The 22,685-nt window shown below is 44.7% G+C and overlaps 1 pseudogene; it reads right to left on the bottom strand.

The window, feature by feature from the left end:
- Positions 1–12,382: 12,382 nt before the first annotated feature.
- On the bottom strand, positions 12,383–12,500 carry LOC126215481 (5S ribosomal RNA; annotated as a pseudogene).
- Positions 12,501–22,685: the final 10,185 nt, after the last annotated feature.

Genomic DNA, 22,685 nt, shown 5'->3' with positions numbered 1-22,685 from the left:
CTATTACCCAGATTGTTTACGTAAATCGTGAAACGCAGTGGACCTATTACGCTGCCCTGGGGCACACCTGAAGTTACGCTTGTTTCTGTTGAAGTCTCCCCTACCAGGACGACATAATGGTCTCTCTGTCTGTTAGAAAATTTTCTATCCAACCGCATGTGTCATCTGATAGACAGTAAGCCCGCAGTGTTTGGAGCAAGCGGTAGTGCGGAACTGAGTCGAACGCCTTTCCAAAGTCGAGGAATATGGCTTCAACCTGGGAGCCGGTATGTAGAGCCTGTTGTATATCATGAACAAAGACGGCCAGCTGTGTCTCGCATGACCGCTGTTTCCTAAAACTGTGCTGTTTTCTGCAGATGAGCTTCTCAGAGTCTAGAAAGGTCATTATGTCTGAACACAAAATATGTTCCCTGATTCTACGACAGATCTATGTCAGTGAAATTATGTGCATCCGATTTTACCATTTTTATAGAATGCTATGACCTGGGCCTTCTTCCAGTCCCGTGGAACTTTCCGCTGTTCCGATGATCTCTGGTAGATGATGGATAAGAATGGTGCTATATTTGTAGCATAGTCAACATATAATCTTACGGCGACACCGTCTGGGCCAGATACCTTCCTGGAGTCTAAGGATCTTAACTGTTTTACAATCCCAGATACACTAAACACTATGTCAGCCATCCTTGCGTTTGTTCGATAATTGAAACGGGGAATGGTGCTGAAGTCCTCTAACGTAAACGAGTTTTTGAAAGCTAGGTTTAGAATTTCGGATTTCTGTTTATCATCATCCTTTACATTACCCGTACTGTCAGCAAGAGAAGATATTGTATTATTTGTAGCGTTCATGGATTTTACTAATGAGCAAAATGTGTTGGTGTTATTTTTAGAATCTGCAGATACAATATTGCTTTCAAATTCGTTAAAAGAATCTCTCATTGACCTTTTGACAGCTCCTTTCATTTCGCATGATTTCTGATTGTCAGCGGGGCAGTGACTACGTTTAAAACGACTGTGCAAAATTATCTGCTTTGTCAGCAACTTCCTAATACGTTTGTAGAACCAAGGCGGATCCTTTCCCTCCCCTATATTTTTGCTAGGCACATATTTCTCTACCACGTGATGGACAACAACTTTAAATTCCGACCTTTGTGTCACGCGGTGAGTGCTTGGAGATATTCATTAATGACACTTTAATTTGCTTTCCAAAACATGAAAACTCTACCCTGTTTCTTTGACTATTTTGCAACTTCCATTGACATAGAAGCCACAACGACATTATGGTCGCTAATATTTTCTAGATTAACTTCCTCAAAAAGATGAGGTGTGTTTGTCGCCAAGATATCTAATATGTTCCTATCTCGAGTAGTTTTTCTAACCAATTGCTCAAGGCTGTATGTTTAGAGCGCTCCTAGAATAAACTCACACCAATCTGTGCTTGCTCCCCCTGTGATACACGTGTAATTTTCCCAGTCAATGGACGCCAGAATAAAGTCTCCACTTATAAGTATTGGATAATTTGGATATTTATTTCCTATGTACTCAAGACTTTCCCTGAAACGTTTTGCGACGTTTGTTGCGGATGCTGGTGGTCTACAAAAACATCCTAACACGATGGTCACTCTTTGTCTGATTGACAGCTTTATCCAGACTATTTCACAGTCCGACCCAGTGTCGATCTTCACTGCGTTTAGACAGCTTTTAACCGCAATGAACACTCCATTTCCCATAACATCAACCCTATCCTTCCTAAACATTGTTCAATCCGAATTCAAAATTTCACTGCTATTTATGTCTGGTTTCAACCAGTTTTCGGTTCCTAATACAATATTGGCATTACTACTTGTAATGGTTCTTTATTCACCTGACCATTACGGCACTCCAACCCCAGTTCTCCATACCAGTAATGTCGTACTACTTTTCTGCGAAGTAACACACATCCTACCCCCATGAACCATGAACCTTGCCGTTGGTGGGGAGGCTTGCGTGCCTCAGCGATACAGATAGCCGTACCGTAGGTGCAACCACAACGGAGGGGTATCTGTTGAGAGGCCAGACAAACGTGTGGTTCCTGAAGAGGGGCAGCAGCCTTTTCAGTAGTTGCAAGGGCAACAGTCTGGATGATTGACTGATCTGGCCTTGCAACACTAACCAAAACGGCCTTGCTGTGCTGGTACTGCGAACGGCTGAACAAGGGAAAACAACAGCCGTAATTTTTCCCGAGGGCGTGCAGCTTTACTGTATGATTAAATGATGATGGCGTCCTCTTGGGTTAAATATTCCAGAGGTAAAATAGTCCCCCATTCGGATCTCCGGGCGGGGACTACTCAAGAGGACGTCGTTATCAGGAGAAAGAATACTGGCGTTCTACGGATCGGAGCGTGGAATGTCAGATCCCTTAATCGGGCACGTAGGTTAGAAAATTTAAATAGGGAAATGGATAGGTTAAAGTTAGATATAGTGGGAATTAGTGAAGTTCGGTGGCAGGAGGAACAAGACTTTTGGTCAGGTGAATACAGGGTTATAAATACAAAATCAAATAGGGGTAATGCAGGAGTAGGTTTAATAATGAATAAAAAAATAGGAGTGCGGGTTAGCTACTACAAACAGCATAGTGAACGCATTGTTGTGGCCAAGATAGATACGAAGCCCACACCTACTACAGTAGTACAAGTTTATATGCCAACTAGCTCTGCAGATGACAAAGAAATTGATGAAATGTATGATGAAATAAAAGAAATTATTCAGATTGTGAAGGGAGACGAAAATTTAATAGTCATGGGTGACTGGAATTCGGTAGTAGGAAAAGGGAGAGAAGGAAACGTAGTAGGTGAATATAGATTGGGGGTAAGAAATGAAAGAGGAAGCCGCCTTGTAGAATTTTGCACAGAGCACAACTTAATCAAAGCTAACACTTGGTTCAAGAATCATCAAAGAAGGTTGTCTACATGGAAGAACTCTGCAGATACTAGAAGATATCAGACAGATTATATAATGGTAAGACAGAGATTTAGGAACCAGGTTTTAAATTGTAAGACATTTCCAGGGGCGGATGTGGACTCTGACCACAATCTATTGGCTATGAACTGTAGATTAGTCAAAAATTATTTCTACCATACCATTGTTCTGATCTTGGATTGTTTGATCATTAAGAATGTCCTGAAAAACGCATTTGTTAGGTCTTCAAATATTGCTAAAATACAGATCTGGACCTTCTAGCAATGAAAGTGGAATCACCCTAGAATCAGCAAGATGAGCCATAACAACTTAGTCAAAATCTACGTGGGAATCCATTCAAGATAAGTGCCAAAATTAATGCCTTTTTTACAGTGACTTCATTATTTCCATTCTGACGATACCATCGGGAGTCAATAACTTTGTTGTTGCCCGATAAAGCGAACATATGCTGCGTGAGCAACATTATTAATCTGATTTCTAACCAACTTTGCAAGTGGTGGTGTTGTTAGATGCTGTTCTTCATGCTACTCGTTCTTGTCATTTCATGCCTAGCAGATGATCGATTCGCTATTAGCTTGCCACAAAAAGTGCCAGCATGTAGCTTTGGTCACGCAGTTCACGAACACCAGGGGTTCTGGAAGGTGAAATCTGCTGTGCGGTCAGACCGCGGCGTAGTCCTGTTCAACTTCTTTCTACAAACACGACCTTTCAGCGCATACGTTGGGAAGCTCCTCATGAGTTTACCGATGTTTACCTTTCAAGGGTTTTCTACATGGAGTCCTCTTGCAAAAGACGAGAGCAATCATCACTCAGTTAAAGACGGAACCTTATAACAGATGCTCGTTTACGTAATCTTACAGGTGGGTCGCACAGTCTTAAATGCGTATCCTATCGCTGTTCTACTAAAAAATCAAAGGTGGCTTTACACACAGTCGCACAGTCGAATCAATCTTAACACAACTGTGATTCAGAACAACCAGTGGAAGTAGCCGACACAAAAAGTGTAGGAATGAATTAAATGGTTTATTCTTATTCATAGTTACTTAGGTAGTTACTTAATTAGTCCATATATCACACTCACGATAAACGTTTTCATTCGTGACAAGAATTGTGGAGACAGTTGTATATAGAACTACGATGGTAGTAGCACAAATTACAATAGTTCACTTTTCAAACAGAAGTTGATACCTATAGCTCTGATATTTAATCTCTCTCATTCAAAGGATCCATCCCTACTTGCGGGGTCTGCTGCTATAGTTAACCGATTTGGCATGGGGACCAGCACAGTATTCACCTAGTGGGATGTGGAAAACCGCCCAAAAGCCACATCCAGTCTGGCCGGCACACCAGCCCTCGTCGTTAGTCCGCCTGGCGGATTCGATCCTTGCCCAGGGCGCGTACCCGAGTCCAGGAAGCAGCGCGTTGGTGCTCTCAGCTACCCTGGCGGGTTAACTCCGATATTTAATGCAGTTATGAAAAGAAATGAGGATTCTCTCACAGTTCATCTTGGTAAAAACAGAATTAGAATGTCTGAAGCGCTTTTGGAGGTATTTGAGGTGAACTGCTTAGCTTATTAACAGTGTCAACCGACTTATAGTTTGCTTGTCAAAGTTAGAGTAGGAATCCAATAAAAGAAAAGATTTACTTTGAGAGATACCTTTATGCGTTACATGACTTCTTGACTGTGCTATGCATCAATGTAACAACATTGTATTGGGATGAATGGGATGAATTTTTACAGGTCGATAGCTATGTAAGTTATAAATAATAATCCTATTTTAATTATCTGTTGACTGATTTAATTCCAAGGAATTTTCTTTTGCATTTCAGGTAAGCAAGACAAGTTGGTTACAACCGCTGAAGTTGCTTTGGTAAGTTTTACTGCAAAGATGGCTGACGAATGTGTTATTGTTAAATACTATTTTTTGAATGTCTTCCGTCAGACAGTTCGACAGATTGAAACGTCATTTGTATTCTCCATGTCACAATTAAAATTTTAAATATCTACGCTGATGTGTTATGCAATTATTTGGAAGATGATGAAATTAATAACGACTACGCACGGTCATTCTTCTGTGTGTCTATGAGGATGAAAGCTCATTTGGCATAACAAGTTCGTTGATGTGGCCAGTTTTTATAGTAAATATATGAATATAAGTTTTTTACATTCAAACGCTTTTTTCCAGCTCCATTATAATATTTACTTCCGTGATACATTTCAGCTTTTTACATTAAAGTCATTTTTAGTGGATTATTCTGGAATAATACAGCTCTGCTTTTACAGATTATATTTCGATATTAGAGACAGTCCACGTGGTAGATATTACACAGATAAAATAAAATAAAAATACTGTAAGTAACATCTATTTAAAAGTGACGATACCTTCTGCAGTTATTCTTTAACTGACATGCGCCGATTCTTACAGGTTCCTGCTTATCATCTACAGACATTTAAGATATCTCTTTCTGTGGGAATGCATATCCATCTATATCATTAATCCGGCAGTCATCTTACGGTGTGTGGCGGAGGGTACTCCGTGTTTCTTTGTTACTTCCCACCTTCCCTGTCCCATATATGAAGATGGTATCTGTTCTTTCGGACATATCCGAAAAAACAGAAACCATCTTGATATGTAGTTAAGGCTAACCGGCCATTGACTTTCTTCTGTGCTGGATGCACACACATCGCCCAAACTCAAACTCTCACAGGACTCCTTAAAGTTGTCTGCCGTGAGTAATGAGTGTAATGGGCAGGGGCACTACGAATGAAGTGTGTAGACATTAAGTTGGGAATGTGGGTCTCAGGGGGAGTGTGCAAGGGATAAATCCCTGCAGTCGCACTATCCTCTGTGCCCTCGGTGGCTCAGATGGATAGAACGACTGCCATGTAAGCAGGAGATGCCGGGTTCGAGTCCCGGTCGGGGCACAGGTTTTCAACTGTCCCCGTTGATGTATATCAACTCTTTTCGTCAGTTTAGGGTCTTGATTTAATTACCATTTCATTCCCTGTTCCAGTGTCGGATGGTCCTGAGGGAAACTGATATTCAATAAGTCTTTGTGTGAGCTCGGGTCTCTTTTATTTTACCTTAATGGTTTTTCGCGAGATATGCGTAGGAGGAAGGAATATATTGGCTGACCCTTCTAGTAACATACCCTCTCGAAATGTTAACAGCAAACCACACCGTGATCCCAAACGTCCTGTGGGTGCCCTAAATTTCCTGAGGGTTCTTCCAGTGGATATCAGTGTGTCATCTGCCTCTCTTACGATTTGTTCTACTTTGAATCGCTCTTTAGGTATACCCCTATACACTACGATAGAAAAAAGAGAGACACGCCAAAAACATGATCGTATGTTAACATAACTTCATACATACACAGACCATCAGCGGATAAGTGAAATGATTAGCGTTTCAGTTCTCTGTGACATGTAGAACGGCCAGTTGAATTCATTAGCGATCTTCGTATTTAGAGTAGACGGGGTACAGTGTATAAGGGGCGTGGGGAGCGTCGGTTGCTGTGTGACTGTTGCGAAGAACACTCAGCTTCCCCGTTCTCGTGTAACACAACATTTTCAGCATGTCAGAGACGTTGAAAGGGGTTTCGTTGCGGGTCTTCATTTGCCCTCCTGGAGGAATCTTGCACTATCGAGATTTGTGGGACATTTGCATGTGACAAAGGGCCGGCGCTGGGCTGCATGGGAACTGAGGGCAGTTAAACTCGTCGCCAAGGTTCTGCTCAACTACGTGTCATAAACAGACGTGTCTGTAGTGATGCCGTGACCAGGAAGCACGAGTGAATAGCGTCGCCACATTTCCGGCGATGAATCGTGGTTCTGCCCTAGCCGACACGAGCAACGTTGAAGAGTGTGACGGCGGCCTGTGGAGAGTTTCCAGTCTTCTAATTCTTTGCAGAGCGACAGCAGTCTGGCTCCCTGCCTCAAGCTGCATGCATTACGACTTCAGGACACATCTGGTAGTTACTCAGGCAAGTCTGATAGCACAACCGAACGTAATGGATATCCCTTGCCCTCAATTGTTACCTCTCATGCGACAGTGTTGTGGTGTCACTTTTCAATATGACAATGCCCATCCTTACATGGCATGCGTTTCTACATACTATCTATATGACGTTGAGGTACGCCAGTGGCAAGCAAGATGCCAGACCTGCCCCCAGCAGAACTCGTCTGGGACCAGTACGGACGTCAGCTCAGCCCCAGTGCCTGTATCCCGGACTCTGTAAGGTGGGATCATTTTGAGCGACATTACAACTACCACTCCTGAAGTATAAACAAAGAGACAGGAAAACATTAACGATACTGACATCGGCTAGGGATCTTAATTTGTAGCAGAATATCTGCACGTTGGGCGATAGTGAAGCGGACGGAGACGGGAGGCTGGCAAGAGAACGGGAAAGACACGAGCGTGGCAGGCAGGCCTGAGGGCTGAAGACAACAGCGCCCGTAAGCTACTCTGGAAACCCCAGGCGGGTGGACCGCGGCTTAGCGGGAGCTACGTGGCCGAGGACAAGGAGAAGACACGGGGGCTCGCCCACAAAACGCGTGGCGGCGTGTAGGTGGTTTTCCCAACGGCCGGAGAGGAAGCTTCTGGAACAGTCTGGAAGCTTCTAGAAGCTTCGGTCGCTTGCAAAACTGAGATCGGTCGGCGCTCGGAAACGAACGCCTTCCAGCAACATGATTGGCCACACACATTAAAAGGAGGAAGAAAAAAGAAGAGGAGCTACGGAAAAGCGTAGCGACTGGGAATGACTTGTTCCTGGGGCGTCGAGGAGAGAGGTTGGTCCTGCCAGGGTGTGCGGCCTCGTTACTGGGACAGAGGACTTGTAGCGAGAGCCTGAGGATCGTTTGGTGTTCCACGGCAGCCCTGGAGGTGCCCACGGAAGCTTTTGGTGAGGTAGAATTTATGTTATCTCGCTGAGGCGAGAACCTTTGCAGCGATAAGCGTCAGATCACTGTAGTGGTCGTGCGAGAGAAGTAAAGTTAATTGCTGATCACGTGTCTTTGTCGTTCTATGCTGAGGCTTCACGTTGCTAGTCGCGAGTGTAGTTGTAAATATAATTGCAATTGTCATAGCTGATGTCAGTATTCCGCGCTTGAATTAACGACCGCGATTATATATCACAGGACAGTGCCAGACAGACCGATTACCAAATGTTGCTCGTACTGTGTAATCTTGAATAGAGTGAATTGCAGAAGAGTAAAGAATTTAACAGTACTGAGTGTATCACTTCATAGCTAGTACTTTCCTTTGTCATTTTATTATGTCCTTATTTGTGTATTTCATGTTTGCAACCACCTGGTGGAGGCAGTGTTTGTAGGTCAGCACATCTAAACATTCTAGCGTATACTGAGGACATGGTTATAAACTAATCAGATTTGGATACGACTATTTAACGTCACATATAGAGCAAAGGATAAGCTTACCCTTCTGGAGAGCGTATAAGTGTCAGGGCGACAAATTAGCGTTATAATATCCCTTGTGCAAAATTTTTCACTTATACGTTCGGCTCTCAGGCTTAACCATCAGCAGAAAAGAGCAAAACAGAAGCGGTAGCTTACAACACGATGGACCATTTACACAGGTGTGGGCCGGCTTGTCTCAGGAGATGATGCAGTGGGTCTGTGAGACCCTTCCCAACCGAATCAGTGCATGCACCTAGGCCGGAGAGGTGCCGCGTCATACTGTTAAGTGTTTGAGTGTGGTCACACCGCCACGTAGTGGCGCTACCGTTTGGGATACGAAAAGTCAGTTTTTGTGCAATACAGGGTGATTCAAAAAGAATACCACAACTTTAGGAATTTAAAACTCTGCAACGACAAAAGGCAGAGCTAAGCACTATCTGTCGGCGAATTAAGGGAGCTATAAAGTTTCAATTAGTTGTACATTTGTTCGCTTGAGGCGCTGTTGACTAGGCGTCAGCGTCAGTTGATGCTAAGATGGCGACCGCTCAACAGAAAGCTTTTTGTGTTATTGAGTACTGCTCAGAAGTGAATCGACGACAGTTGTTCAGCGTGCATTTCGAACGAAGTATGGTGTTAAACCTCCTGATAGGTGGTGTATTAAACGTTGGTATAAACAGTTTACAGAGAATGGGTGTTTGTGCAAAGGGAAAAGTTCTGGACGGCCGAGAACGAGTGATGAAAATGTACCACGCATCCAGCAAGCATTTGTTCGCAGCCCAGGAAAATCGACTCGCAGAGCTAGCAGAGAGCTGCAAATTCCACAATCAACTGTATGGAGAGTCCTACGAAAAAGGTTAGTTATGAAACCTTATCGTCTGAAATTGGTTCAAGCACTGTCTGCAGCTGATAAGATTAAAAGAATCGATTTCTGTGATTTTATCCTTGCTCAAATGGAAACAAATGAATCTTTCGTTTCAAAGATTGTGTTTAGTGATGAAGCAACTTTCCACGCTAACGGGAAAGTCAACCGTCACAATGTCTGTATATGGGGCACTGAGAATCCGCGGGAAACAACTCAGTATGGACGTGACTCGCCTAAGGTGAACGTTTTCTGTGCCATTTCAGCCAATAAAGTTTTTGGTCCCTTTTTCTTCGAAGGTGCTACTGTAGCTGGACTACAGTATCTGGAGATGTTAGAGAATTGGCTGTTCCCTCAGCTCGAACAAGAAGCACAACAATTCATATTTCAGCAGGATGGAGCGCCACCACATTGGCACTTATCTGCCCGTAACTACCTGAACGTCAACTACCCGAGGCGATGGATCGGCCGCCAGGCAGCCCGTGACAGAGCACTTCATCACTGGCCTCCAAGAAGCCCTGATCTTACCCCCTGCGATTTTTTCTTATGGGGGTATGTTAAGGATATGGTGTTTCGGCCACCTCTCCCAGCCACCATTGATGATTTGAAACGAGAAATAACAGCAGCTATCCAAACCGTTACGCCTGATATGCTACAGAGAGTGTGGAACGAGTTGGAGTATCGGGTTGATATTGCTCGAGTGTCTGGAGGGGGCCATATTGAACATCTCTGAACTTGTTTTTGAGTGAAAAAAAACCTTTTTAAATACTCTTTGTAATGTTGTATAACAGAAGGTTATATTATGTTTCTTTCATTAAATACACATTTTTAAAGTTGTGGTATTCTTTTTGAATCACCCTGTGTTTCAGAGCGCACAAGTTACAGCGATGTGCGGGCCCATTGACAGTAAGTTACACTGCCATCGGTTGCGAATTAGAATGGAGGCCACAGGGACTTAGAACCACTGAAAAGAGTAAGCGCAGAGGTTTGCATGGCGCAAGTTACAGGCAGAAGGGGCCCCCTGGCCTACCTAGTACGTGACTCGGAGCAGTGTGTTACCAAAACAGAGGCGCACAGCCGCGTATAAATAGGCGCCGGTTTTCTAACAAGGCATTCAAGTGTGGCAGATCTCCTGGACGGCGGGGCGTGTCACACCAACAGCTACGTGCAGCATCAGATGGGGCGCCAGCGCTCCAGTCCACGGCAGGTCGCTGGTTCGACCCTCTGAAGTCAGTGTGGGGTCTGTAGCCAGCCAGCAGTGGGCCACTCCACAGCTCGCTACTGCGGGCAGTCGTCTTGGCTCCCAACACGCACTGGAGTAGTAGTAGTAGTAGTAGTAGTAGTAGAGGGGTTTTTTGGGCGCACGACAGCAAGGTCTTCAGCGCCCGTTCAGTAACTGAGTGAGACGGTTGGCAAGAAGAAAACTCAGAACATTTATATAAAACGGAACATAAAACACGGGGAACACTCATTGAAAAATATGTGCTCACCCACACCGAAGCGTGGGATGAAGCAGTAAAACATGGACAACACAGGAAGAAAATGAGAGAGGGAGCTAAAACAATGTAGCAGATGGAAGTGGCTGGCTGACCGCAAGGAAAAAAAGGGAGGAGTCAGCCACTCTGCAATACACTAAAACCTCCAGCCTAAAAGTTTAGGCCAGAGTCCAGACACATCACAAAACTTAAAAACCCTAGACACACGCGTCTCATCGTTAGCTAAAACACAAGGCAGATCCCCATCAACTTGTGCTTCTGTCCTTGCGTCACGGTATAAAATGCACTCTGTTAAAATGTGCCGGACAGAGATGTGCACACCACAAGCATCACAAAACGGAGGATCCTCCCGCCGTAATAAATAGCTATGCGTCAGAGGACAGTGCCCGATCCGAAGACGTGTGAGGGCCACCTCTTCCCGCCTGAGCAACCGGCAGGAGGAACGCCACGGCCGAGGGGTTGACTTTACCAACCGCAGTTTATTGGCCGTCACCGCCAGCCATTCGTCCTCCTACAACTCCGTGCACTTCCTGTGGAGTGCAGCAATGACCGACTGCAAGGGGATAGGACACTGGACCACATCCTGCTCACTGCAGGCCTCCTTGGCAGCCCGATCGGCCTGTTCATTGCCCCATATGCCGACATGACCAGGCACCCAGCAGAAGGATACGTCTTTACCGCGCTGTTGGAGCAAGTACAGTCGGTCATGTATCAACTGGACCATCTCCTCAGTCGGGTATAGGTTCTGCAGTGATTGTAAGGCACTAAGAGAATCGGAGCAGAGAAGAAATCGATCGCCCCGAACACGATTCATCTGCTCCAGTGCCTTCAGGATCGCGTGGAGCACCGCTGCGAAAACGGTATATTCAGCAGGGAGGCGAATCCGGGTAACATAATCAGGGAACACCACAGAACAGCCAAGGAAATTCTCCTGTTTGGAGCCATCAGTGTAAACGACACACGCGCTGGAGGCATCCAGGGCGAGGGCTGCAGATTCAGCCGCCGGAATGCGGGCGCTCCTTGTCGCCGCTTTCTTAGCCATGCTGCCGAGTGAGCACGCCACGTGTCGCCTTGCAGCAGGCGGCGCTGAAGTGGCAGTGGCGAAGGCCACTGAGTCAGCTACTGGTGCATCCTGATCAAGACGCAAGTCCGCGGCCGTACGAGGCCGAGACACAGCAGTGCGTGCACGGGTTGCTGAGACAGCCATTCTGCGCCAAGCCATTTTACAGACAGTGAAGTAGTGTCCTCGGCATTGCAGGACCCAGTGAAACAGACCTAGAGGAACGGAGGCACTCTAGTTGGAAACAATCTATCAAATGGTTCAAATGGCTCTGAGCACTATGGGACTTAACATCTATGGTCATCAGTCTCCTAGAACTTAGAACTACTTAAACCTAACTAACCTAAGGACAGCACACAACACCCAGTCATCACGAGGCAGAGACAATCAATCACTTGGACGAGTCTTAATACGGTGTCTTCTACCTCTTCCCCCTATATTTGGTGTTGCTGTTACATTAAGTGGCAGAAGTTGCCACTACAGCCAAATTAGTTGTAAGTTTCACTCGATTTTGTAACCTTTGAAACAGCTTCACTCATTTCTCAGTCAAGCAGCTCCTCAGTTTGGCGCACAAGAGCTGAGTGCACCCCGCTTGCCAACAGCGCTCGGCTGCCCGGATGGTCACCCATCCAAGTGCTAGCCCAGCCCGAGAGCGCTTAACTTCGGTGCTCTGGCGGGAACCGGTGTCACCACTGCGGCAAGGCCGTCGGATTTTTTGTGAGCAGTCTACATAAAATACACACTATAACATGACTTGCATCACACCTGTCACCCTCCACGCTAACCTACACTCCTGGAAATTGAAATAAGAACAACGTGAATTCATTGTCCCAGGAAGGGGAAACTTTATTGACACATTCCTGGGGTCAGATACATCACATGATCACACTGACAGAACCACAGGCACATAGACACAGGCAACAGAGCATGCACAATGTCGGCACTAGTACAGTGTATATCCACCTTTCGCAGCAATGCAGGCTGCTATTCTCCCATGGAGACGATCGTAGAGATGCTGGATGTAGTCCTGTGGAACGGCTTGCCATGCCATTTCCACCTGGCGCCTCAGTTGGACCAGCGTTCGTGCTGGACGTGCAGCCCGCGTGAGACGACGCTTCATCCAGTCCCAAACATGCTCAATGGGGGACAGATCCGGAGATCTTGCTGGCCAGGGTAGTTGACTTACACCTTCTAGAGCACGTTGGGTGGCACGGGATACATCCGGACGTGCATTGTCCTGTTGGAACAGCAAGTTCCCTTGCCGGTCTAGGAATGGTAGAACGATGGGTTCGATGACGGTTTGGATGTACCGTGCACTATTCAGTGTCCCCTCGACGATCACCAGTGGTGTACGGCCAGTGTAGGAGATCGCTCCCCACACCATGATGCCGGGTGTTGGCCCTGTGTGCCTCGGTCGTATGCAGTCCTGATTGTGGCGCTCACCTGCACGGCGCCAAACACGCATACGACCATCATTGGCACCAAGGCAGAAGCGACTCTCATCGCTGAAGACGACACGTCTCCATTCGTCCCTCCATTCACGCCTGTCGCGACACCACTGGAGGCGGGCTGCACGATGTTGGGGCGTGAGCGGAAGACGGCCTAACGGTGTGCGGGACCGTAGCCCAGCTTCATGGAGACGGTTGCGAATGGTCCTCGCCGATACCCCAGGAGCAACAGTGTCCCTAATTTGCTGGGAAGTGGCGGTGCGGTCCCCTACGGCACTGCATAGGGGACTGCATCCGTGCGTCGCTGCGGTCCGGTCCCAGGTCGACGGGCACGTGCACCTTCGGCCGACCACTGGCGACAACATCGATGTACTGTGGAGGCCTCACGCCCCACGTGTTGAGCAATTCGGCGGTACGTCCACCCGGCCTCCCGCATGCCCACTATACGCCCTCGCTCAAAGTCCGTCAACTGCACATACGGTTCACGTCCACGCTGTCGCGGCATGCTACCAGTGTTAAAGACTGCGATGGAGCTCCGTATGCCACGGCAAACTGGCTGACACTGACGGCGGCGGTGCACAAATGCTGCGCAGCTAGCGCCATTCGACGGCCAACACCGCGGTTCCTGGTGTGTCCGCTGTGCCGTGCGTGTGATCATTGCTTGTACAGCCCTCTCGCAGTGTCCGGAGCAAGTATGGTGGGTCTGACACACCGGTGTCAATGTGTTCTTTTTTCCATTTCCAGGAGTGTATTAATACCAATAAGGGACCCAAGACTGAGCCCTGTGGGATACCATTCTAGATACCTCCCCAGTTGGAGGAATCTGCTGATTTTTGCACACTATCTGCACTGTTAATTTCAGACTTCTGCATACTTCCAGTTAAATGTAAATTAAGCCGTTTGTTGTCTGTGCTTACGTGCAAGTATGACGTTATTACGTGTAAGTATGACATTATTCCATCGCCCGTCAAAGCCAGCGTTCGGTATTGCTACGTTCAAGTACCCCCATTTGTCGTGAGAAACGTCCGCACAGCCATGTTTTGAGCTATATCTACACAGAATTGGTGAGACTTTCGCGGCACTTGTTCACATGCTGTCTGAGGATGTTCGTGACCTTCTGTCTCTCTCATATATATATATATATATATATATATATATATATATATATATATATATATATATGGTAAGTTACTGTTAATCAGAACACAGGGAGAAGTTGTGATCTAAATGACAATAGATTTATTCATCCGTAACACCACAAGACAACAAGAATGACTAAAGAAACGTCACACAAACATTTTTATTTGACAAACGCTTTCACTAACATGGGGTCTATGGTGGACAATGTGATCAGGTGGAGATTGACACACGACACTAACCGGAACACTAATCGCTTTATCTGACTTCATACACGTGAATGCGGGTTATGGCAGAAAAACTACGCCACCATCAAGCATCCATGCTCTCCTATCCCAAAAAAATGAAAAATATGGTTCAAAAGAACAGGGTGCTGTAAAACATTTATCAGAGCCCTACGCTGTAGCAGCTAGTACCACAGAAACGTAGGCTTAGACCCTGTTGTATACAATGGCGAAGCAATTTCTGTATAAAATCGCCTTTATGACAGTTCCAAGTCAAGAATAAGCACGCAAAAGTACTCGTACATCGGTTACAAGTAATTTACACTCAGGAGTAGTTTCATCCGATTAGCTTAATCGCTCTAGTACCACAGTACTTCGGCTTAGACCCTGTTGTATTTAATGGCGAAGCAACGTCTGCGTTCCACCGATATTGTGACGCTTCCAAGTCTAGAATAAACATGCAAAGGTGCATCGGTTACAAGTAATATTTACACAGGAATAATTCCATCCGCTTACCGTAATCGCTCTAGTACCACAGAAACGTCGTCTTAGACCCTGTTTTTTTCAATGGCGAAGCAATGTCTGTGTACCATCGTCACTGTGACAGTTCCATGGCTAGAATACACATAGAAATGCGTTCGGTGACTTAAGTCATGGACGGCCCCAAACTGTTATTAATGACGCCCGCCTGAAGAATGCAAATATGTGGTCTCGCGTTGGGTTAATTCGCAACACAGGTACTTCCCTATGAGCCTCTGAAAGCCCGGTGATGCCAGGTGGACCTATTTGCTGGTCTGCCAAACCAATTTGACTCCATGCCACGACTATGCCTGACAAAATATGTCAAATGTTTAGACAGTCAACTAATACAAATAAGTACACCCACGCATCACTTGTGTGTGTGTGCTAGAATCAGTACCTCTGACAGTTCAGAAGGCGACTGACACAGGCTCTTAGTGGCACACTAGCAAAGGACACTAGTCTCACCATTTGGGTAGAGACCTGCAGTTCTTTACTGGAGTAGTGCCACTACAAGAGTGATCTTCTCTTTGTATCCACTTTCCTCCTCAGCTTGGTAGAAAGCCCTATTTACATCTTAGACTCCCCCCACTTTTGCACATGCCAATCACGACCTCGGGCATGGCATTCAAAGCGCACAGAGCACCCCTTGATCTGCATAGACCAATTTCACCAATCACAGACTTTAAAGTAAAATGGGAGAATATGAAAAAAAAATTCAGCTTCACGGCGTCTTTCCCATGCGTTTACGCTGCGTCTTTTGCTAACAACATTATCAGGATGTAACCTCACCCCTTCATAAAAAGTTTGTTATCTGGCATGTTGCATCCATTTCAAAGTGTCCAAAGAACAGCCATAAACTCACTAAAAGCCTCGTGCTTTCACAAATATGTTTTGTAACAGAGTCTGGACGTCCCACGAAAATTCGCAGAACGCTCACAGTTGTTTTGTCGGCTTTCTGCCTAACAAGGGCCCATCCTGTGCTTTATTGCCGGTCTACAATGCGCTGGCCATTGCAGCGGCGACTTCTCGGCGCTAGTCAGCCTACCTGGGCGCTGATGCTGACCGACCGGCGCCAACCAACGTGTCTGCACAATGAGACCGTGGAACTCGGCCGTCCGAAAATTTTTCCACCCGGGTTTCGCGGAAAAAACGCGCTTCCCTGGCTCACAGTCGCCGTGTACTTTTACTGCACTCGTTTAAATCGGCACCCTATTCCTTTGAACCCAGGTAAAGCTTACCATTATTATCTCCCTAGAGCACGCAAGCAAGAGCATTAACTACTGCACACATCATGATGTGTGAAGTCAAATCGTAATAAAGATCATCTTCCCTAAGAAAATGAAGCAGCATAACATCGAATGAGAAGTGCGAGTGCCCTGCAATCTCTCAATATGTATATTGTTTGTGTTGTCATGGCTGACACGAGTTCCGCCCTACAGAACCAGTTTCTGCGCAGGAAAATGAGGCAGCGGAGTATACTTAGTCGAAACTGCATAGTATCTATCTCCAGGTTCGCAGTCGCATCTTCGCAGCAGTTTTGATAATCTACTGTGTGATATTAATTGCAACAAATTATGAAAAGAACGTTACTTTCAGTAATCCTCGTGATTTATTTGTTCCTTCTTGCCCCGTAATGTATCAGACACATGAATATTTCAACATTAGCGATAAACTGTTTCCAACGCTTTGACGTACAGAGAAATCACAAAATACGTCTCACTCGTAACACATGCGGCAAGTGTCTCCTTTCTCCATTTTTTCGATCCGAACACGGCGCTCCCCTCGCGTTAGTCTTTACTAATGGACTTCTTTATGCGGATCACAGATAACTGTTGAAATTTAGGTTAAATATTAAACAAATATTAGTAACTTTAACGAAATGTATCAACATTTGTCGAAAATTGTTGTTCTGTTTAAGTACATTCTAGCGTTCTTGATTTCAGCAGTTGAAGGAAATTATTACCGTGATTGAGTCCACATTACTAAAGACAAAATTGCAATTTAATGTTCCCTTCCTCTTGAACATGACTTTCCAACTTTTCAATATTTTTTCAGTGTGATAAAAACCCGTACGTGACGTTAGTAGGAGGATCTGTGTGAATCAAGTGTGTGTCAGAATTTCGATTTGAGATGCAGCTTACGTTAATAATTATTTTGTATCGTAACTCAAAGTTTTGACTTAATTTAAAATTCATTGTGTTTCTTCTGTCCTCTAAGCCTTTCACTGAGATATAAATTGTCGAAACATAATAACTTTAAAAAAATAAATAAATTTTGAGCTAACTGTCTCATCAAATTATGTGTCAATTTGTGTTCCCTAACAGTTTGACATCCCCCTTTCTTTTACGCCAGACCTGATTATTTTCTAAGTTAGTCAAGCAATAGCCACATGTAAATAATCTTTAGATTTACAAATTGTCGCAAATATGGTTGTTACTTCGAGGGATATTCGGAAAGTAATGGAAACCACTGTGAAAATCTAATAAAGCTTTGCACATACGTATTGGACAGTGTCTCCAGTATCCATGTCGGTTGCATCACTCCACTCTTTTCAGTTCTGAGCGCATGGTGAGCACATGAAGAAGGAAATAGTGTCTCCCGCCAAGTTCGAGGTCCTGGTGATAGATTTCGCCTGATGTTATGCAGCCCACATTACAGAACTGTCATACGGTTCCTACTTCGTGACAATTCTCGGTCGCAATCTGCAGGGGCAATGAAAATGCTCCTGCAGCGTTTTCGATGGGAAGTGTTTGATTACCCACAATATAGCCCGTAATTGGCTCCCTCTGTGTTTCATCTCTGTTCACATTAACTACTGGCTATGAAGACAATATTTTCGCACTGACAACGAGCTATAGATGAGCGTAGAGAATTGGCGGGAAGCACAGGCGGCTACCTTCTATGGCGAGGGTATTCGAAAGCTGGTGTAACGGTGAGACAGATGTCCCAGCTGGATCGGCGACTATGTAGAGAAGTAGCTGGAAGTTGGAGATAACTGTCGCAAATAAAACATTTCTGATTTTTAAGGTAGTTTCCATTTCGCGACTGATCGGAACTTATTTTCTGGACAAGCCTTGTATATATCAGAAATCTTTCTCTCTGTGATCAAATGAACATTATAAAATTCCATAAGCATTAATATCAAAGAAAATAGTCTGATGTTTATTTCTTCATGTACGGATTTGAGCATACAAAACAAAAAATGGTTCAAATGGCTCTGAGCACTATGCGACTTAACTTCTGAGGTCATCAGTCGCCTAGAACTGAGAACTAATTAAATCTAACTAACCTAAGGACATCACACACATCCATGCCCGAGGCAGGATTCGAACCCGCGACCGTAGCGGTCGCTCGGCTCCAGACTGTAGCGCCTAGAACCGAACAGCCATTACGGTCGGCCCATACAAAACAGGTTTGTAGTATTGAAACCTCCCCTTTTAAGAATTCTACACGAGACTGTGCTTATCCTGACACATAATAGTTTGTTAGCGCAACGCAATCTGACTTTCAAAAATCCCTACAAAAGAATGGCCCTGACTAACATTAACCTATACCTTTCACAAATCACTTACCTCACAAAAATCTTCGTTACTCGAACTACTGCAGTACAGCGAGCGCCACGGTCCAGGAACGACAGCGACACTGGTTGTCTGGAACCGTCTTCCGTTACCAGGGACACACGGCTGACCTGTTCGAGCTGCAGCTTGGTTTTAGGGTGGGTTAGATTGCTGGAGAAATTACGTCAGGGTTAGCCTTTAGTCTGCAGTTATTGTGCCTGTCCTTCTGCACTGGTGTATTTCTAATCGAAAAAGTTTTCTTACATTTGGGCGTGGCACGTAAGTCGTTCTGTTGCCCATAGGTGGTGTGCAATACGTTGCAAAAAATACGTGCATACCAAAAATACTTAAGAGCGGCTACCAGTGTTAAGGATTGACCGAGCCAGCCACGAGCACTGGAGGGAGAATCTTTGACGATGCCAGCTACTCAAGGTGGCGAAACGTCTCAAAAAGCACTGAACGACTGTCAGCCAAAGAACCCCTGACGAGCAATAAAAGTCAGCTTATCTATATTATCAATTCTAGATAGCTGAAATAGTTACCCGGTGCCATTTGCAGGTTGGCTGTCTAACTGCTTCCAGCAGCAATAAAACTTTGTTGTGGTTGTTGTTGTCTTCAGTCCTGAGACTGGTTTGATGCAGCACTCCACGCTACTCTATCCTGTGCAAGCTTCTTCATCTCCCAGTACCTACTGCAACCTACATCGTTCTAAATCTTCTTAGCGTATTCATCTCTTGGTCTCCCTCTACGATTTTTACCCGCCACGCTGCCCTCCAATACTAAATTGGTGATCCCTTGATGCCTCAGAATATGCCCCACCAACCGATCCCTTCTCATAGTCAAGTTGTGCCACAAATTTCTTTTCTCTCAAATTCTGTTCAAAACCACCTCATTAGTTATGTGATCTACCCATCTAATCTTCAGCATTCTTCTGTAGCACCACATTTCGAAAGCTTCTATTCTCTTCTTGTCTAAACTATTTATCGTCCACGTTTCACTTCCATACATGGCTACACTCCATAAAAATACTTTCAGAAACGACTTCCTAACACTTAAATCAATACTCGACGTTAAAAAAATTCTCTTCTTCAGAAACGCTTTCTTTGCCATTGTCAGTCTACATTTTATATCCTATCGACTTCGACCATCATCAGTTATTTTACTCCCCAAATAGCAAAACTCCTTTACTACTTTAAGTGTCTGAATTTCCTAATCCAATTCCCTCAGCATCACCCGATTTAATTCGACTACATTCCATTATGCTTATTTTGCTTTTGTTGATGTTCATCTTATACCCTCGTTTCAAGACACTGTCCATTCCGTTCAACTGCTCTTCCAAGTCCTTTGCTGTTTCTGACAGTATTACAATGTCATCGGCGAACCTCAAAGTTTTTATTTCTTCTCCATGGATTTCAGTACCTACTCCGAATTTTTCTTTAGTTTCCTTTACTTCTTGCTCAATATACAGATTGAATAACATCGGGGACTGGCTACAAACCTATCTCACTCCCTTCCCAACCGCTGCTTCCCTTTCATGCCCCTCGACGGTTATAACTGCCAAGGGGTTTCTGTACAAATTGTAAATAGCCTTTCGCTCCCTGTATTTTACCCCTGCCACCTTCAGAATTTGAAAGAGAGTATACCAGTCAACATTGCCAAAAGCTTTCTCTAAGTCTACAAATGCTAGAAATGTAGGTTTGCCTTTCCTTAATCTATTTTCTAAGATAACTCGTAGGGTCAGTATTGCCTCACGTGTTCCAACATTTCAACGGAATTCAAACTGATCTTCCCCGAGGTCGGCTTCTACCAGTTTTTCCATTCGTCTCTAAAGAATTCGTGTTAGTATTTTGCAGCCATGGCTTATTAAACTGATAGTTCGGTAATTTTTACATCTGTCAACACCTGCTTTCTTTGGGATTGGAATTATTATATTCTTCTTGAATAAAAATTTTATATTCATTATTTCATATCATTATTGACCAAATTTAAAAGTTTAAAACTTTGTAATATGTTGAGAAATCCGCCTCAGTTGCGAAAATTTCTGGTCTTTACCCAGGTTTCGGCTGGGTTAATCTAGCCTTCTTCAGAAGCATTACTGTAACATGCCAGAGTAAGGCACAGACAGCATTAAACATTAAAACCTACAGTACCGTGGTACCATGTCGAATTATGTAAGTAGCTTTAATTCGACATGGTACCACGGTACTATAGGTTTTAATGTTTAATGCTGTCTGTGCCTTACTCTGGCATGTTACAGTAATGCTTCTGAAGAAGGCTAGATTAATCCAGCCGAAACCTGGGTAAAGACCAGAAATTTTCGCAACTGAGGAGGATTTTTCAATGTGTAAGTCTATCACACCGGGTATAGTTTTACGTGTCAGGAAGTCGTTTCTGAAAGTATTTGTATGGAGTGTAGCCATGTATGGAAGTGAAACGCGGACGATGAATAGTTCAGACGAGAAGAGAATAGAAGCTTTCAAAATGTGGTGCTACAGAAGAATGCTGAAGATTAGATAGGTAGATCACATAACTAATGAGGAGGTATTGAACAGAATTGTGGAGAAGAGGAGTTTGTAGCTCAACTTCACTAGAAGACTGGATCGGTTGGTAGGACATGTTTTGAGGCATCAAGGGATCACCAATTTAGTATTGGAGGGCAGCGTGGAGGATAAAAATCGTAGAGGGAGACCAAGAGACGAATACACCAAGCAGATTGAGATGGATGTAGGTTGCAGCAGGTACTGGGGGATGAAGAAGCTTGCACAGGATAGAGTAGCATGGAGAGCAGCATCAAACCAGTCTCAGGACTGAAGAGGACAACCGCAACAACAAGAAGTCTATCACAGTTGCTTAAGGGGGCTTCAATATGCTAAAAATTCTTAAAATGTGGTCATCATCAACTCATTAAAATCTGTGGTCTTCTATTAACGATTTAACCCAAAATATAAGTTTCAAAGTTGGAAACTTTGTATATGTCTCGAGGCAGTGTAACTTACGCCACATTAGCGAAATTAAATTGATCTAGTCTTTGAGAATGATAGCCCTTGCAGGCTTGCAACACACTGTGACATGACTGTCTCATATCGCTAAGTGATACTGTTTCGTTTTGTGCCACTATTTCGTGGTTATTTTATTAAGAGTACCGGGGATATAGGCTTGGGGGGAAGGTTTTGCGTTTTTTGCACTGGGAAGGTGTACTCCCAAGTTTGTTAAAGTGTATTTTTACATGAAGAGTTGCAAGTTTCTGCTGCATTCCCTTGTATTTTCATGTAACAAGCGATACTGTCGTCTGTCATATAGCGACAGCACTGAATCATTCCCTCCGTCTAGACTTTTTTGAAAGTGTAAAACTGAGAATGGAAAAGTATTTTTCTTGGCATTCGTGCCGTTGGCTCCCCGGCCGCTGTCTGGTATTGTTGGCCATATTGCTGATTTTCGGGAAATGTGGACTAAGTTTCGCTCTCTCCCGTAGCTCGATCCATATTCTTAACAGCTCACTATTTGCTTGTTCTGTCACGCAACTTGACTTGCTGATTTTGTTATGATTTTCCCACGATGACGTTAAATTCGCGGGCTGTCCAGATAAGGATACAGTCCTCCATAACATTTGGCACCTCCCTATAGTGCCGCACGGGGTAGCCGCGCGGTCTCAGCCGTCTTGTCACGGTCCGCGCGGCTCCCCCCGTGGGAGGTTTGAGTCTTCCCTCGGGCATGGGTGTGTGTGTGTTGTCCTTAGTGTACGTTTGTTTAAGTTAGATTAAGTAGTGCGTAAGCTTAGGGACCGATGATCGCCGGAGTTTGGTCCCATATGCAAAAAACTGGTGATTTCTCAAACTGGGGAACAATCAATAATGCGGTGCCGCAAGGTTCAGTCTTGGGTCCTCTGATGTTCTTAATATATATTAATGACTTGCCATTCTATATTCACGAAGATGCAAAGCTGGTACTTTTTGCCGATGATACAAGTATAGCAATCACACTCATGAGACAAGAATTAACTGGTGAAAT

This window comes from Schistocerca nitens, chromosome 12 (assembly GCF_023898315.1).
Source record: "Schistocerca nitens isolate TAMUIC-IGC-003100 chromosome 12, iqSchNite1.1, whole genome shotgun sequence".
Taxonomy (NCBI): Eukaryota; Metazoa; Arthropoda; class Insecta; order Orthoptera; family Acrididae; genus Schistocerca; species Schistocerca nitens.
Note: the sequence above shows the minus strand (reverse complement) of the source record. Positions and strands in the feature narration are given on the sequence as shown.